Raw genomic sequence first — 19,357 nt, forward strand, 5'->3', positions numbered from 1 at the left:
CGGTAACGCCCGCCCTCATCGCAAGTAGGCTCGACTACGGAAACACCCTCTATGCAGGAATCAACAAATCCCTGCTATGCAGACTCCAAACCATCCAGAACGCTGCCGCAAGGCTCCTCTTAGGAACACCACGCCACGAGCACATAATCCCGCACCTGCGCTGACTCCACTGGCTCCCCGTCGAGAAGAGAGTCACTTGCAAACTACTCACACACGCCTACAAATCACTCTACAACATCGGGCCCAAGTACCTCAACGACAGACTGAGTTTCCACTCACCAGTGAGGAACCTCCGCTCGGCCGACCTCGCCCTGGCAGAAGTCCCCTGCATCCGCTGTAGCATATCCAGAGGCAGGGACTTCTCCTACACAGTGGCCACGGCCTGGAACTCTCTCCCGTTTGAAATACGACGTACATCAACCCTGCTGGCATTCAGGAGTGCACTCAAGACTTGGCTTTTCAACTGACCTGAGCTGCCCTACCCCGTACCCCCCCACCCCTCAGCGCCTTGAGACCCTCACGGGTGAGTAGTGCGCTTTACCAACCGCTGATTGATTGATTGAAGGATATTACACACATGCACAGGTCGAGCTCTACCTTTTGAATGGTCCGTATACCTCCTGTATCAATTCAGGAGGACGCCTGCCACCAAAGTAGTGTCTAGGTTCCTAGACTTGGGGATAATAGTAGCTAAAAGGCTGCTAACTAGACGGTGGAAAGTGGTGGACCCACCACATGTACGGGCATGGCGTCACTCATTGTTTGCATGGGCCATGGCCGAAAGCATCGCCATCAAGCGTGAAGAAACATTAGGACTGGGGTGTGGCTTGGCCGGCTGCAAGATGGCTGCACTCTAAGTGGGCTCTGCAGGCCAAGCTCTATTATCCGTCTGTATCCTGCACGCATCATCACTCCCGCTGCACACCCACACATCTGTCCGGCTCCTGGGACCACGGCGCACTTACCGGTCCCGGTTCTGTGTCCCTGAGTGCCCCAGCGGTGAAGATCCGTGTCTCGTGTCTGCACTGGGGCCTTGTGCTGGGAGGAGGCCCGCTCCCCCGCCCGGACTGCCATCGCCTGCAGAGCTGAGGAGCCTTTGTGCGGACTGCTGCTGCCTGGAGGTTCAAGACGCTGTAAATCGCGCCGCTGGCGGGGGGTCAGCCGGTGGTACTGGGGGCGGCCTGCGGTGCGCACTGGCATTGCAGCGCCGCGGCCTGGTCTCAGCCTGGTCCTCGTCCCCGGCCTCGTGTTGGTGCGGCGCCGCCGGTGCTGGGCTGTGTGAGTGGCGCGCCACCCACGCTCTCCTCGTCGGCGTCTCTCCTCCGGTGTGCGCTGACTGCTGCTCCCCGCAGCCCCCGCTGCCATGTTCCGTGGGGCTGAACTGTTATAGCGCTAGCTCCGCTCCTGTTGAACCTCGCTGGGGCCTGCCTGCCACTCCTGGCCCCGCCTGCGGGCTCTGCTCCATTGTGGGTGGCAGAAAGGATATCGCCCCGGAGGTCTGGCCCTACTGCTCCGCGGCCTTGTTGTGCTGGCCCCCCCTGACGCCTCTGTTAAGGACTTTACAGCAGCCACTGGGCCCACCAGGCTGCTGCCCGGGCCCGTCCTGCTCCATAGTCCCCCCCCCCCCCCCCCTGTGGTCCGGGGCCCTAGCACATGGTCCGCGTGTGGGGCCCCTGCCCTTCTGTGCTGGGACTGCGCGGGGGAGCCCGTACCTACCTGCGGACATAGCTGGGGTCCTTTGATTCCTGCTCTCCCCGGCCTGATTGTGCCTCCTTGTCCACTGTGGCTGTACTGAACCTGGCTCCCATCGCCTGCTGCCCGGCCTGGGGTCCCCCTCATTGTGGTGTACTCCAGTCCTCTTCATCGTCTTTGCTGCTGGTGGTGGCTGAGCGTGTGTGGGCCTCTGTACCTTTTTGCTGGGACTGCGCAGGCTGGGCCAGTACTCACCTGCGAATACAGCTGGGGTCATCTGATTGCCGCTATGCCCAGCCTGATTACGCCTCCTGATCCGCTTCGGTTGTTCTGTGCCTGGCGCCCACCGCCCGCTGCCCCGGTCTGGGGTCCTCCTCACTGCGGTGTGCCCCAGTCCTCTTCCTCTCCTTGCCGGCTGGAGGCGACTGGGTGTGGTGCTGTCACCCTTGACTCTCTTGCACTTACCTGACCCCCAACTACGCCCTACGCTGAGCGGTGGACGTCTGGTATACGGTCCTGTGTCGATTGCCCTGGCTCCTGCATCCTGGATGGTGCTCCTCGTTGGACTCTCCACTTCTGGCCGCTAACTGCCTGCATACCATTTTTACATCGTCGGTGCTGTCCTCTTTTTGTGTGTCCTGGTGCCCGCCGGTGCTGAGTTTTGTCATGGGGAAATCAGACCCAAAGCAGCCTAAGATCGCCTTTGACCTCCGGAGATCATCTCGCCAAGATGGCGCTGGCTAAGACGGTGCCGAATCTGCTGGGACAATGCCTCCCCCCCCCCCCCAGTCGAGACGATGACCTAAAGGCAATAATGCTTGAGGTTAGGTCGATTGTCACCGGCGTCGCCTCCCAGCTGGATCAGCTGTCGGCTCGCCTTGACTCTGTGAAGGCCAGGAGTAGACTCCCACAACAATAGACTCCTTTACGTAAAGACCAGGATCTCTGACGCGGAGGATGCGGCCACCCAGGATAGGCAGAAACTGCTTCAGATGGACAAGATCCTGGCCGTAGTCCGGGAGAAGAATAAAGATTTGGAAGCTCGCTTGCGCCGGTGTAACCTTCGCCTCACGGGCCTGCCCGAGTCTACCAACATCTCCGGGATGGAGGACTTTGTCGAGCAACTCATCAGGGAGCTTTTCGGAGATGTCCTCTCTCGTCTTTTTGTCATGGAATGCGCCCATCGGTCCCTTGGCCCGAGCCCTGGCCCTGGCCCTGGTCTGCCTCCTCGTCCTATTGTGGTGAAGATCCTGAACTTCCGAGACCGCAACACAATTCTCCGGGCGGCACGCGACAGGGGTACCATCACGCACCAGGGCAACACCCTATCTTTCTACCCGGATTACACCTTGACTGTCCAGGCCGCCAGGAGAGAATTTTTGCCTGCTAAACGTATCCTCCAAAAGCACGAGGTCTCCTACTCCCTGGCCTACCCGGCGAAGCTGAGGGTCCGCCAGGGCTCCAAGACACTAATTTTTCCTGATCCTAGGGAGGCACTAGCTTTTGCCAAGCATCTTGATAAGGAATCGAGATCCTCTCCCCAAGCGTCTTCACAAGACTCTGCTAACCGCTTAAGTGACAACGACTAACTGTGCAGACTATGGTCATCCTGGCTACATATGTGTACTGTTGTGGTTGATGCTACTCCCATTTAGCTTGGCATGCTTATGCTTCATTTCGAGTGATGCCCTGTTTTTTTGCTTCAACGACTGGACCAAGAATCTGGCCCCTTCTTTTTCAGGTCCCCACAATCTGGTGCTAGCCACCTCAGTTACCATGACTACATGTGCAGACTATGTCTTTCGATCGTCATAATATCTGCTTTTGATGTTACAACCTAACCCGAGCTTGGTCACCCTGCGTTCCTGCAGGGGTGTTCGCCGAGCCCTGCCATGCCCCCACTGGGATGATTCCCATTTATGATGTATAGTTGCCTTCTCCAAGTTCTAGGTCCCTTGGGTGGGGTGGGTGGTTCTCTCAGCCTGGTTGGGGGGTTGGAGTGGGTGTTGGGTGGATGGGTTTCCTGTTTTTTTTTTTGTTTCTGGTATTTGTGCTGGCATGGGGTGGGGGAGGTTGTGGGGGTTGTGGGATGTTCTGCTCCTCTATTGAGGAGGTGGCTTCAGTTTGCCACCATGTTATCGCTGCATATTGTTGTTGTATGTTTCAACATTGACACTGTACCGTGCTCATTGTCCTGGCCTCATGTTCCTAATTCTGTGTGCTACGCAACATTGTATTCTTTGTTTTTCTCCACTCCTGCTCATAGGACCTGGTCTGTGGGTCAACCTGCGCTCCTCCTGGTTCCTCTCCTCCTCAATATGACATTTATCTTGTGGGTTGTCCGGAGTTGGGCTCTTTTTATCCCCTGCTGTGTTTTGCGCATCGGGCCCTTCCTGTCCGCCAGGTGCGTGTGAGCTTCTCCTCCATTGCCCTGATTTACCCATCCCCTGGGGGGACGATCCATGATGTCTGTCCCCCTCCTTGATCGGGTTGCTGGCCAATGCCCTCCTTTCCCCTGGCTTCCTATGCTCGCTGCGCTCCACTGCTGGGTTCGCTGCCTGCGCCGAGTGACATCGCGGTTACTCTTGTTTTCTTGTGGATGATTTAGTGTGCTGGTCCTGGAATATACGCGGCTTGAATGATCACCGCAAAGCTCGCCTGATCCATTCCCACTTTCAACGCCACAAAGTGGATCTTTGTCTCCTTCAGGAGACACATCTGCTACCGGGGACTATTTCCAGACTCCACTCCAGGTACTGGGGGGGAATCCCATTCTGCCACCTACTGATCATATGCCGGGGCATTTCTTTTCTTTTTTTTTTTTTTGTTGAAAACTTTTTATTGATTTTATAACACAAACACAAACAACTTGCAAGAAGAGAAGAAAGAGACATCAGTATACACAACATTGCAGTACACGGTGTTGGAGCGGGAAGGGCAATACCATGAGCATCCGTTCCATCAAGAAAGAATCACACAGGGGGGGGGGGGGGGCAGAAGAGACAAATTGCAACCAGTATACAATAGTATGTGAAGGAACCCTCGGGTTACGGGGACGTGGGTGCAACATCTGGGTCAGGAAGAGGAGGGGCACATATATCACCTCGATAAGTGTTCCATTGAGTCCATATCTTCCCCCATTTTCGGGGGGTACCTCGAGAAATATATACAGTTTTTTCTCTGATCATGCACCAGTCCATGTTTTGTTTCCATTTCCGAATCCCAGGCGGGCCCTGGGCGCCCCACAGTTGCGCAATGTCTCTTTTGGCAATCATGTTGCCCAAGGCCACCCACCGAAGCTGCGACACGGAGTAATCATTCGGTTCCCATACGTTCAACAGGCATCTCCTAGCTTCCGGCATCGATCGCACCCCCGTAACCTCACTCATCACCTCGTGCACACGGGACCAGAAGCGCACTATCTCAGGGCACTCCCAGATGATATGTAAAAAGGTGCCCAGGAGACCGCATCCACGCCGACACAAACCATCCACAGAGAAGCCCATGTGTACCAAACGGGGGCCAGTGACATACACTCTATGCAGGATTTTAAGTTGCACAAATCTAAGGCGCGCCTGGATGGCCACCTCCTTAGGGGAGGAGATCGCCGCCTGCCAGTCCTCATCGTCCAGCTCCAGCCCATCACCAGTCCAGGCCTCTCTAAGGCGAACCAGGAGATCAGACCTGGAGTTGATTAATTTTTTATAAATAAGCGAAATTGTACTGTCCGGAACATGTCCGTCCAGTACCCTGTCCTCAAGCGGGGACGACTCCGGTATCTCCACACCCGAAGGGAAGACCGAGAGCACCGCGTGGCGGACCTGCGCATAGCGAATAAATTCACGATCGCTCAAAGCGTACTCGGTTTTCAATTCCTCAAACGTCTTCATTCTCCCCTTAGTCCAAACATCATCAATCCTGCTGATACCAATCAAGTCCCACCTATCAAACCCCCGAAACTGCCAAAGTGAGCCAAGTCTATCAGACGCGTACAGGGGGGTGGCACGAGTCAATTTACCAGTCCACCCAAGCGCCATGGAAGCATGTCGCCACACCTGGACAGCCGTCCTGGTGGGGCCCGTCACGTTGCGAGGGGTGAGTTTAGAGTAGAGGGCTCTATTGAACCCCCCCCCGGTAATAACCATTTGTCCATCTCGAAGGCCGGATTCGACAAAGGGCCATACATGCAGTGATTTATCGCCCCCAGTTGTGACGCCCAATAATAACGACGGATATCGGGCAAAGCAATTCCACCGTCGTACCACGGGAGCGACAATTTAGCAATGGCGATCCGGGGCCTACCCCCCCACACCAGTTGCCTCTGTAAACTCTCAACCTCACGGAAGTATGTAGCCGGGACGACGTCAAGTGTGTTTTGCAATGCGTAGAGGAAGCGGGGCAGTGACATCATCTTAAACAATGCCGCTCTACCCAGGGGAGAGAGAGGAAGTTTCCCCCAAGCGACCACATCTGCCCGAAGGCGCTGAAGAGGGGGCAGTAAGTTACGGTCAAACCGCAGTGCAGGGCTCAGCGAGATAAAAATGCCTAGGTATTTAAAGCCATCTTTCACAATCGCGATAGGACAACCACTCGGCAGAAGGGGGGCGGCACCCGACAGGACGTATACACAGGACTTCGACCAGTTGATGACAAGACCCGAGTTTTTGCGGAAAGACGTTAAGACATCAAACAGCACAATGAGGGATTTACGGGGTGATGTAAGGTAGAGCAGGATATCATCAGCGTAGAGAGATACACGGTCCTCAAACTCCGAGTTCCACCTAATGCCCCTCAGGGACGGTTCCCACCTCAACCAGGCCGCCAGCGGTTCCAAGGCGAGAGCAAACAACAAGGGGGACAAGGGACAGCCCTGTCGCGTCCCTCTGCTCAGTGCGAAGGGCGCAGAGACCCGACCATTGACCACCACCTGAGCCATGGGACCGGCGTAAAGCAATTTGACCCACCGAACGAACTCCGAACCGAAACCAAACTTAGCAAGAACCGCCCACAAATACGGCCATTCTATTGTATCAAACGCCATCGTAGCGTCCAAGGACGCCAAGATGGCGGGCTCACGCAGCGTCTCGGCCCGTGCCAGGACGCCATGCAACCTTCGGAGGTTAAGCGCCGTGTTACGATGCGGTATAAAGCCGGATTGATCAGGGTGAACCAGTTCCTCAATATCGGTCGCCAAACGTGTCGCCAGCAACCTGGCCAAGATTTTAGGTTCCGCGTTAATCAACGAGATGGGTCGAAAAGAGGCACAGTGATCCCGAGGTTTACCATCCTTGTGGATGACAACAATAGTGGCCAGTCTCTGGTCCGGCGGGAGAAAACCCACCTCCAAAGACTCAAGAAACATAGAGCGCAGATGAGGAGCCAGCGAATCCGGGCGCAGTTTATATAGCTCAATGGGGAGCCCATTAGGGCCCGAGGCCTTGCCGGATCGGACCGAACGGACAGCAGCGGCAATCTCGTCCACAGTAGGCGGGGCATCCAGAGCATCTCTATCAATGTCAGACAATCGGGGAAGTGCAATATCACGCAATAGCAGGCAGGAGTCCTGCTCTGAACGATCAGACACCTGGGAGTACACCTCGCGGAAGTAATCGGCAAAACATGCAACAATATCAACAGGGTCTGTACAACACTCCCCATTCTCCGCAACAATCACAGGGACGACACGACTCGCATTCTCCCTCTTATCCAACCAAGCAAGCAGTTTCCCAGCCTTATCACCCACGTCATACAAGCATCCCTGCTGTTCCCTCCCCATTTCCTTAGCAGCTTCAGTGACCAGAGCCCTGTATTCATGTTGCTTCAACTCCAGTAGATGTAACCCCTCAGCGGTAACCCTAGATTCCAAGCGCTCCTCCAGGGCCGTGACCTCCCCCTCAAGTCGAACCACCTCAGCATGGTTGGCCAACTTCACGCTACCAATCAGTGAGAGGGCCTGGCCACGAATGACCGTCTTGTAAGCTTCCCAAAGCAAACTAGGGGAGGAAACAGAACCCACATTTTCCTCAAAATAACAATCGTGTGCTTTAACCAGCTCATCCCTGACCCTGGGGTCCTTCAAATACCAGGGGTTGATCGGAGCCACTCGGCCCGCCGAACCCTGCCGTGCATCAACCACCAGCCAAAGAGGAGAATGGTCCGAGATGCCCCGTGCCAGGTGTTTAACTTCCCGAATGAGGGAGGCATGGACTGAGGGCAGTAGTACGTGGTCCAACCTCGAGAGACTACCATGAGCACCAGAATGATAGGTGTATTGCAACTGTCCCGGGTGAAGCAACCGCCAGCAATCAGTGAGCCCCAGCGTCTCCAGGAAGTCACTCAACCAAGTCTAGGCCTTCGGCAGTTCCCTGGGAGGGTGACGGTCACACATCCCCGAGACCACCGCATTAAAATCACCCCCAACCAAAAGCAGACCCTCGGGGAGACCCAGGATAAGTTCACTCAGATCAGCAAATGTGGTGGCCTGGAGGCCCGGGGGCACGTACACAGAAATCAAAATAAGAACCTTCCCCTCCCAGCGCCCCACAATGGCGGCATATCGTCCTTTATCATCCAGAATGACATCATCAATGGCCAATGGGAGGGAGGTCCGAACCAGAATGCCCGCCCCCCTAGAGCCCGAAGTGAAACCAGAGTGCGCCACAAGGCGATAACCACGCCTATTCAAAGCGTAGCACTTGTTGCCGAGCAAATGAGTCTCTTGCAGTAAAACAACATCTGGAGTCAAACGTTTCAGCAATTGCAACACCACCCGCCTCTTAATCCCATCCCCCAACCCGTTTACGTTCCAACACAATAACCGGAGTCCCCTACCCCCCATCCCCATGTTCAGCCCCTCCCCCGTCCCACACCCAAAGTGACTGCAGAAAAACCCAGGATTGCGCTCTTCCCTCGCCTCGCAAGTAACAAGAAAATTCAAACAAACAACCCAGTTCCCCCAACAATGTCAAAACAACTATACCCCCCGCCCCGCACCCCTGCTGAAGACCAAGGAGCCTGTCGCCCAACCACCCAACTAGTCTACGAAAAGAAAACCCAGGAGGAGAAAGGACCCGTTCACCCCCCACCCACCCCCAAAAAGACTATTACTTGCAAACACTAAGAACACAACATAGCACAGTTCAAAGCCAACGGGAAGGGTACGGGGTCAAAGTCAACAGCTACTCCTGCTCTGTAGGGCCACCTTCCGCCCGATCCGACTTGCCAGAGTCCTCAAAAGGTTCAGGATCCGTAGGTAGCGTGTCAAGCCAGTCACTCACGACCCCAGGATGGTCGAAGAAAAAGGTACGATCCCTATGTACCACCCGCAAACGGGCAGGAAAGAGCATGGCATACTTCATAGACCTTTCCCGGAGTCTCTTCTTGACCCCTTGGAACCCCAGCCTCTGTTTCTGGACCTGTTGTGTAAAGTCCGGATAGAAGCTGACAGTAGAGTTCTCAAAGGCAATGGGACCGGACTGCCGCGAAGCCTGCAGGATAGCGTCTCTGTCCCGGAAATGAAAGATCCTCGCAATGATGGGTCGAGGGTTCGCACCCGATTTAGGTGTGCCGCCAGGGATCCTATGTGCACGTTCTACAGCGAAGAACTTGCTGAGACCCTTGGGTGCCAGGTGATTCAGCACCAGGTCTTCCACCAATAGGTCCGTCGAGGCAGCAGTCGATGATTCCGGGACCCCAATCAGGCGGATGTTATTGCGCCTGGCACGGCTTTCATAGTCCTCTAGGCGCCCCGAGAAATAATCATTGGCTTTCCTCAAGTTCCCGACTTCAGCCTGCAAGTCAGAGACATCGGTGACCAGGCTAGAGGACTGAAGATCCAGGGATTTGACCTTTTCGTTTGTTTTCGCCAAGTCCGCTCTGATCAGATTGACATCAATCGCCACCGTATCCAGTTTGAGAGTCAAGGCCTCATATTGTTGCCCCAATGAGGCCTTCATACCAGTGATGGCACCCATGAGATCTCGCAGCGAGGGCTCGTCTTCAATCGATGAGTCCTCCGGCATCGTCGTCGAGGGATTAGCTACTGCTCCCGGCGATCCCTTAGCTAGAGTGTACCGGTCCATAATGTTCGTTTGCAGAGCACTCCCGCGAACGCCCGATTTAGACCCGCGCTTCCCACCCTCAGGCTTGGTGGCCATCTTGGATCCTGGACCCGTACGGGTCGCCTGTTGACGGGTGAAAATGGTGACTGCGGAGGCAAATGTAGGACCAAAAGGGCGAATGTGGTGCCAGTCTCAGATCTGGAAGCCGCTACAGATCGGTAGTAGGAACGGAGAGACCAAGGGTGTAGGAGCGTTCGGCCGTCCACGGAGCCTGCAAAGTCAGGTTGAGCTCCGGACTGGAATCGAAACCGAAAGCTATCGCCAGCCCACGCAAGTCTGACAGTCCGTTGTTGTTCACTTTCTGGACGGCAAGCGAGACAAGATAGCGCGGGGCGTCACCCTGGAGCAGGCCAGAAAACTGCGACAGTCTGTAGCTCTGGACCCCGAAGTCCAAAAAAGTTCGCTGAAACAAATATATGAGCAGTAGAACTGTGCCAATAAACACCCGTCGTCCGAATCAGGATAAATTACAGGATAGTCGATGGAGGTGGCGAGGGTCCGGGAGCCCTGTGCTCACGCGACCATCTTGGGTGCGCGCGAAGCTCCTCCTCTGCATTTCTTTTCTGATGCTGTGGGGCCTTCCCTGGCAGACTCACAAGGTGATCCTCGACTCGGAGAGCAGATATGTGATTTTACGTGGCCTGCTACTGGCACAACCTGTTACGATTGCCGCTGTCTACGGCCCTAATTGTGACGATGCAGACTTTTTCACTCACTCATTTTTAGGTTTCGGCCTGGCCGTAGCACTGCGTAAGCAGTGCCCCGCACAGGGCGAAATCTTATGTCCTACATATGGGGCTTTGGTCCCGCCTCTGTCTTCCATTGGCTAGCTCCATAAATGGAGGCTAGCCATTGGAAGAGATTGGCTGTCAATCACGCTTTCCCCGTGAAAACGCGATTTGGGGGCATTTCCTTGTGTTGTTTTAAGTCCCGCCCTCTCCTCTTCCCATTGGCTGGAATTTTACCTTCCAGCCAATGGGAAGGGGAGAGCACGAAAAACACGCCCCCAAATCTGCCGGCCGGGACACCCCCGTGACGTCATTCCCCGGGCCGCACTGTGATTGGCTGCCGGCCCGGGACCGGACTTGTTTTGTGTCTGAAACCATGCTGGGCGAAGACCGCGCTGAATAAAGCAACGAATAAATAAAGATCCACCAGAATTGTCTATAAATTTCATTTTTCACTCGAAAACCCTAACTCACTAATTAAACTAAAGCGAGAAAAAGTTTCGAGAATGTGACTAATACCCAGGCTACAAAGTTGGAAGCTGGGTCAGGCATGGGCGTGAACAAGAGCGTGATTAAAGTTTACAGGATACGTGATGAGAAAACAGGTTTCAGAAAGCCTGCATGAAATTGAGTTTCACAGCGGCAGTCTCTGTGGTAAATCCTGCCATGTGCACCACAGGGTAGCTTCAGAAGCGAGTAGCGCGCCTCGAGGAAACTCTCGGCTGCAGGCAGGGCCGGTGAGGAGGCGGGGCGTGGGCGGGTCCTGCGCTCTGGACTGGACGGTCGCTGCGGGAGGTGGGCGGCGAGGGAAGCCCAGAACACGGCTGGGAGATCCCGAAGTGAACTAGCTTCAAGCCGCCGGGAACAGAGCCTGCCGGAGCTTCCCTCTGGTGGCAGCTGCAGCGGAGAGTGTGCTGGAGCACCCGACAGCTGCCCGCCGCCATGGACTACCTGCTGCAGGTGAAGCTGGGCTGCCTCTTTGGACTGCTCTTCCTGACCTTGTTCTTCGGGCTCGTCCCATCCAGGGTCCCGTTCCTCCGCGACTCTGCGGGCACAGGTTAGGTGCATGGACGGGGGCCAGTATGGGAGGGGTGGGGCAGGAGTGAAAAGGATGCACATGGGCGAGGAGAGGGGGCGGCCGCACAGGGGACAGGCAGGGTGGCTTAGGGGTGGGGGAGGGCAAGGGGCACCAGGGAATTGGAGGAGTGGGAGGAGGAGGTCTCAAGGTGAGGGGGCAGGGCTTTAAAATAAGGATTATGGACAGGGTCGGACTAGGACTGAAAATTAACATGGATACAAAATAAAAGATCAGAGGATTGCTATAAAAAGTGACCCATGTTTGCATAGTGTGGCGGTTTTGAGCTTGAAAGACGCGCTTTATAAGTCTTTTTACAACATTTGGACGAATGCATGGGTTTGAGATTTTTTTGTAGTTTTATATAGCGCGTACTCGACCCAAAGTTGTTATAGCACTTTACACGAGGCCCAGCTACATTACACACAGACACATTCATTATTATTTTAGGCACGGGAAGATGAACTGATTTGTTCAGAATCTCTGGATGTTGAGCTGACGCCGAGATTATATTGGTGCCTCAGTTCCAAATTCAGCAGCTCTGAGCAATGTTTGCAGTAATATCGGAGAATTCAGAAGTAAAAACCGACCCAGTGCACTATAAAACAGCCGAAACACCGACCCCACGCAGACTTATCAGGCCAGCCCATTGGGCCCTGCATGATTCGACCCTGGATAAAGAGGGTAGGGGGTGGGGGGTTAAAGGGAGCGAGGCTCGCAGGAGAGTAGGTGTGCACAAGCAGAGATGAGGGTGGGTCCCGCATACAGAAACACACACTGCTGACAACTTTCAGATCAGGATATGTCTTAAAAGTTGGCCTGACACGATAAGCATTCTTGTAGAAATATGTTAAACACATAACCGAAACCAGTGTGGCTTTATTTTGCCCTGCAGGTGTATCCGCATCACTTGTTTAAGTAACTTTCTTATCAGATAATTGCTAATTTTATCAGGTCAAGTGAAAGGGATGATTTCAACACAATAATACAACAAACTAATTAATGGAAACGGCAGACAAAAGGGTCGTTTACATACAGACCTCAGCCCCTTTAAAAGTGACTCCTTCAGTAAGTCTGCCATGCTCCTACTAATCCTTGCCACAGAAAAGTGACAGAAAACAAAAACAAAGACAACACATTCTCTTACGCAACGTGTCTGAAAGCAACGGAGAAACCATTAATGTCGTCATTTGGATCAATGACTGTGACCTACAGTAAAGGTTCACCAGCCACGAGGTGGTCACATGTATACTTCCTAGTTTAATTTGCATGCTATTTAGGTCAATCTTGCATCACACTGGCGTTTTGCCTTTTGAAGCAAAATCTTGTGCCAATGGCAAACTTTGTTAATTTTTTTTAAGGACAAGTGCCACCTTTGGAGATTCTGTCAACGCACAGATTTCAGTTTAATTCATTACTGTTTGAGTGAACACATTATTTTATCAGATTTAATTATATCCTTTTATTCTTTATTTTTATTGTCAATATTTATAACAATATCTTAGCAAAGTGTATTTCAGTGTTGAATTAAATATTTTTCTGTTTTGGGCTTTACATCTCCATAAGGGCAGTAATGTTCATTTTGCAATTCTTTAAATGAATCACACAATAAAATATTCTGATTCGGATTCCCTTGGATGACAAAGTTATGTACGTGGCATTAGTACCGCACACAATCTGGTATATGTTGACAGCACTCCAGTCCTGAGATCATTTTGGAGGTGGTACTGAGGTTTTTAGGTTTCGCCTGGCATTCGCGCAGGCGAAATCTAATGTTAGAACAGTACGGGGGCTTTGTCCCGCCTGCTCTTCCATTGGCTAGCTCCATAAATGGAGGCTAGCCATTGGAAGACATGGTTGTCCATCACTGTTTCCCCGTCACGACGCGAATCGTGGGCGTTTCTGACTCTTTTTTTAAGTCCCGCCCCCCACACCCTCCCTCTTGCCGAGGAGTTATCCCGCCGTCAGCGATCCATTTGTTTATCCCCCGCCCTCCCATTGTCCGTGCCTTCTCCCTCCCGCCTGCCCACCCACTGTCTGTGCCTCCACCCTCCCGCCCACTCCTCTCGCCGAGGAGTTATCCCGCCCTCCTCCCGCCGTCAGCGATCCATTTGTTCCCGCCCTCCCTCCCGTTGTCCGTGCCTTCTCCCTCCCGCCCGCCTGCCCAATGTCCGTGCCTCCTCCCTCCCGCCCACTGTCCGTGGCCTTTTATTTTTTTTCCTACGTTGTTTGTGGTCGGGAGAGCCAATGTGGTTGGCTCTCCCGACTGACCCTTGCTCCAGCTTGTTTTAGGACTTATGCCCTGCCGCACGTCCCGCCCCCCACACCCTCCCTCTCGCCGAGAAGTTGTCCCGCCCTCCTCCCGCAGTCAGCGATCCATTTGTTCCTGCCCTCCCTCCCGTTGTCCGTGCCTTCTCCCTCCCGCCCACTGTCCGTGCCTCCTCCCTCCCCACCACTGTCCGTGGCCTTTTATTTTTTTTCCTCCGTTGTTCGTGGTCGGGAGAGCCAATGTGGTTGGCTCTCCCGACTGACCCATGCTCCAGCTTGTTTTAGGACTTATGCCTTGCCGTACAGCACTCCGACAAGGACGCAAGGGGGAGAGTTAATAAATGGCCCGGAGCCCCGTACCTCCTCGAGGCAGAAAACGTACAACTACGCCGGGATCTCATTACTTTGCTACTTGGAAGCAGGCCACGTTCCTGGGCCCCGACGCCGTGCCCTCCGCTGAGACTGGGTAACTGCAGACCAGAGTCCAGTGGAAAAACCAACTCCGGATGCTTTTAGGCAGGACTTTCAAGTATTATGTGCTTTCAGCCATTATTGACCGGCTGAGCTAAAGACCTATTTTCGTCCCATAAGTCCAAGTGATGGAGTTCGCTGCTTCCATGGCACTCAAGAAGGATACAGAGGACCGGAGACGGGAGGCAGCCTGGAGGTGCGTAACAGCAGCTGTGCTCGCCCTGCCACCCGTGCACGCTGCTCCGACAAGAGAAAATTGTTTTATCTTCCATCCTTGTTTACCCATTCATGCAAATTCAGAAGGCTGCCTGTAATGGCACTTACAGCAACCAGCACGGTGCAGCCCAAGTCCTTTCATCTCGCTGCGGAAGTGTGCAGCTTGGTAGGGGGAATAAATAAGCCGGTGTCTGAATGATTTATCAACTGTATATGTAAACTGCCAAGTCTTGCTTTACTTCAGACGGGCCTGAGTCAGGGCAGCACTGACTGAAAGGGATGGGGGTTAAATGCACATCTCCCTTCTTCAGATCTATAATTTTTAGAATGTATTATCTTTCCGGAAGGCAGGCAAAGATCCCTGGTCGGGCCCATGCATCTTCCCGTCTTACTCCCTGCTGCTGATGCAAGGGGCCTGCAGTGTTTCCAGCTGCTTAGTGTGGTTGCTGTAAAACAGTGCTTGCTTGCATCCGATATTCTATCTGTTCTCGGGGCTTGATGTATTAAAGGGTTTTCCCCATTGTGTGTCTACGGTAAAATACGTGACTCAATGTGGTAGTACTGATGGTTAGCACCTTGGGTTTTGCATGCACGATTTCCTCCAGGTCCTACGCCGAAGGACATGCAAACATAAACAGTATGTAGAGGGAATACCATGCGGTAAAGCCAGTCACAAAGTGTTTTGTGCACTTTATTCCACACTTCATGGGGCACAACTTTGAATCTGGCGCATCAACCGATCGGATAACGCATATTTTGTTATCATCGACTCACAGAATGCTGTTGGGTGTGTGTGTGTGTGGCTCTGGGTGTGTGTGTGTGTGTGTGGCTCTGGGTGTGTGTGTGTGGCTTTGGGTGTGTGTGTGTGTGTGTTTGGCTCTGGGTGTGTGTGTGTGTGGCTCTGGGTGTGTGTGGATGGCTGTGTGTGTGTGGCTCTGGGTGTCTGTGGCTCTGGGTGTGTGTGTGGTAGTAATTGCTGTCAGCTGAGCTCGTCCAGTAGGGTACAATAGGTCTCACATTTGCGAGAGATTAAGCTATTGGCAATGTAAATGACAATGCCATTTATTTATCGGATTTCAAAACCAACACATAAATAACATTTTTGTCATTTACAATGCCAATAGCTCTAACTTTTGCAAAGGCGAAACCGTTGCATTGTTAATGCTTGTTTCCTCCTGCGGCGATCCTCTGGGGTGGGGACTTTAATGTTACCCTGTCTGCGACTCTTGATTGGTCGGGCTCTCATACATCTCATCCATACGCTGCTGCGGCCCTTTCATCTATTCTTACCGACAAAGTACTCTACGATGTTTGGCGTCATTCCTTTCCTGATGCACGTGAGGGCACTTACTACACCGGTGCGCGGGGCTGCTGGTCCCGTATGGATTTTTGGCTGACCTCTCCGGACGCTCTCTCTTGGCTTTCAGATGCGAGGCACATGGCTCGCACCTTTTCCGATCATGCACCAGTCCAGATTCGCCTTCGCCCTCCTACCTCCGCGCGTCGTGCCTTCACTTGGCGCCTCTCCTCTACGGCTCTCCGAGACCCCGTCTTTTGTGCGGACATTCAGACCGCGATCACTAATTATTTTGATCTCAACGTGGGCTCGGTGGAGTCTGCTTCCATCCTATAGGAAGTGTTTAAGGCCGTCATTCGGGGCGAGTGTATTTCTAGGCAGGCAGGCATCCTTCGCTCGATTCGTTCTACTCTGGCGAAGCTGGAGGGTGAAATCAGGGACTTGGACGCATCCCAGGCTGCAAGCCCCTGCCCCGAGACTCTGGCGAAACTGCGCCAGAAACACACTGAATTCTCCGACGAGGCTGGTCGCGAATTATCTTTCTTGTGCAGGGAGGGCCGGGCGTGCCATTTTGGAGAGGGGGACCGCCCCGGGTGTACTCTCTCCGCAACCTTCTTCGCCCGACTCGCGCCGCGTCCTATGTAATGGCCCTGAGCGATGGCGGTTTGGACAGGACCACCTCTCCGGATGTCATTAAGTCCCACTTCCTCGATTTTTACTCACAGCTTTACTCAGCCGGCACCGCCCGGCCCCCGGGTTAACTTTGATCAATATTTCGCATTAGTTTGGCTAGAAGACTACCATCGCAAATTCCTTGATGAACCATTCTCCAGGGAGGAAATATTGGCAAGGCTCCTGGACTAGATGGTTTGCCGACTTCCTTTTATAAGACGTTTGCCGCTCACTTGGAACCACATCTTGCTGCCATGTATAACAACTCGTTCGATTCTGGCTCCTTCCCACCCTCCTTGCGCGAGGCACTGTTAACCCTTCTTCTTAAGCCAGACAAGCCACCCGACCATTGCGACTCCTATCACCCTTAATCCCTCATCAATATTAACAATAAAATCTTCGCTAAATTGATCGCCTTCCGCCTTCTCTTACATTTGCCACCATTGCTTTTCCCGATCAATCGGGTTTTATCCCTGGAAAGGCAACCTCCCACAACCTCCGCACAATTTTTTCAGTTTTGCACCAAATCAACCCTGATCTACCGGCGGTGGCCGTCTTGCTAGACGTCACAAAGGCGTTCGACACGCTTGAGTGGCCCTTCTTATTTTACATCTTGCCACGTATGGGCTTCAGCGACCACTTCCTACGTAATGTCAGCCTCCTTTACACCAATCCCTTGGCACGTCTTCGCATTAACGGCCAAGTCTCTGACCCCATAGCCATCGCTCGTGGCACGCGCCTGGGGGGCCCGCTCTCCCCCATGATTTTCGCTATAGTGATGGAACCCCTAGCCGCCAGGCTGCGGCATACTCACAGGGGTATTGGTTTCTCGTCACGTTCCTTACTCGTCTACATGTATGCGGTCGATATTATGCTTTTCATTCGTCATCCCCAAGAGAACCTTAGCCCTCTCGTTCGCGAGATTATTCGATTTGGCGGGCTCTCGGGCATCCAGGTAAACTGGAGCAAGTCGGTTCTTTTTCCGCTCACTGACACTACTGTGCCATTTCCACTGGACTTTCCATTGGTGTGGGCTTCTGGCCCCATGCGCTATTTGGGTATCTGGCTCAGTAGGGATCTGGACGATCTGTGGAGATCGAACTTTGGTTGTGCGGTGGACTGGCTGGAACCCAAGATCACGGCATGGAGGCGTCTTCCGCTGTCCTTGGCGGGTCGCATCGTAATCGCCAAAATGGTGGTCCTTCCAAAATTCCTCCACCTGTTTTTGAATATCCCCATCCCTCTCACTGCTCACTTTTTCCGCAAATTACGTTCCCTGGTCATTTCATTGGTCTGGGCGGGCAAACAACCGAGAGTAGCTTATGATATCCTTACTCTACCCTTGTCGGCCGGCGGACTGGGCACGCCTGATTTTAAGCTGTATGCCCTATGCGCCCAGGCTAGCTTCCTACATTTTTGGATCCACCCCTCCCCTTATCAATCTCACGTCGCCGTAGAGACGGATATAGCTTTCCGATGGCCTCTGTCCACAGCTTTGTTTGCGCTCGCGGTTTGCCCCTGGGCTGAGGTCGACATGGTCTGGACGCTCCGTTGGGCCTGGTCTTGTCTGCGTCGGCTGTCCAGCATCCCATTGCTGTCTGCTAACTCCATGCCCATAGCCAATCACCCAGATTGTCCCTCCTTCCAGGCCTCCAGCATGTCCAGGAGTGCGGCGCGCTTGGGCCTCATGACAGTGGCGGACCTCTGTCCGGAAAACACCTTCTTTACTCTCCCTGACGCATCGGGGTTACAGGACACGCTCCTATTCTACCAGCTACGTGCTACGTGCCACGTGCCGGAAGCTGCACTCCACGCTTCCTCTACCCCCCACCAACATGCCTGCTCTGGATATCATTTACACCTCCTCGTCCCCACACAAACTAGTCACCAAAATGTATGCCCTCTCCCTATTGTCTGCCCCCATTTCCTCTGATCGTGCTCGGGAGGCATGGGGTGCTGATCTGGGCACCAAAATCTCACCAGCTGACTGGCTCTACTGTTGCAATCAGACTAAGAAGCTGTCACCAAATTACCGGCTTCGCTTGATCCATTTCAAGTACTTACATAGGCTTTACCGTACTTCGCCACAATTACATAGGCTTGGGCTCATTCCCAGAGATAATTGTGTGCGTTGTGCCGCCCCTGCGGCGGATTTTGCTCATCTGGCTTGGTTGTGCCCTAGGGTTTCGGATTTTTGGTGGGGGGTTTATTCCGCCATCTCTGACATTACTGGTGCAACGGTACAGCCCGACCCACCTCTGTGCCTCCTCGGCTTTGTTAAGTACTGCCCCGACACCTCCCACCGCCCGATTGCGATTCTTCTGGTCCTTGCTAGGCATAGGGTGGCCATGTGTTGGGCTCGTAAGCCGGCTCCCAAAGTTGAGAGTTGGCCGGAGGACGCCTCCCGGTGCCACACTCTCCTGTCAGAGTTTTGGGATTTGATGCCTGCTAAATCCAGACCAGTTGACATTTGGGGCCCTCTGATTGCATACCTCCTTTTCCGCTCTCGCCCTAGTGGCACTGCCTCTCCCCGCCGGCCCTGGGTCCGCGGCGGCCGCCAGTGCTGGTCAGTGACTACCTTCCTATCCTGATGTGCGCGATTTTGCCCCTTTCTCCCTTGTCCTCCATTGTTGACCACGCTCAATTTGTACTTCCGAATGTGGGAGGGTTCATTGACTGAGCTGAAACTTTGACATTCTTTTAGTGTTTATTTACTGTGCTGACGATGAATATCAGTGTATGCTGGAGCGCTGAATTTTCTTTTCATGCTGTGTATTGTATTACCGTATTGCACGATGTACTGTGTCTGTCTTGATCC

General features: G+C 53.6%; 1 protein-coding gene across 1 annotated transcript in view; it reads right to left on the reverse strand.

The window, feature by feature from the left end:
• The window catches only part of LOC144754162 (E3 ubiquitin-protein ligase TRIM39-like), a 97,594-nt gene that overhangs the window by 48,549 nt on the left and 29,688 nt on the right, over positions 1-19,357 (reverse strand). The window lies entirely within an intron of this gene.

This window comes from Lissotriton helveticus, chromosome 5_1 (genome assembly GCF_964261635.1).
Source record: "Lissotriton helveticus chromosome 5_1, aLisHel1.1, whole genome shotgun sequence".
Classification (NCBI taxonomy): Eukaryota; Metazoa; Chordata; class Amphibia; order Caudata; family Salamandridae; genus Lissotriton; species Lissotriton helveticus.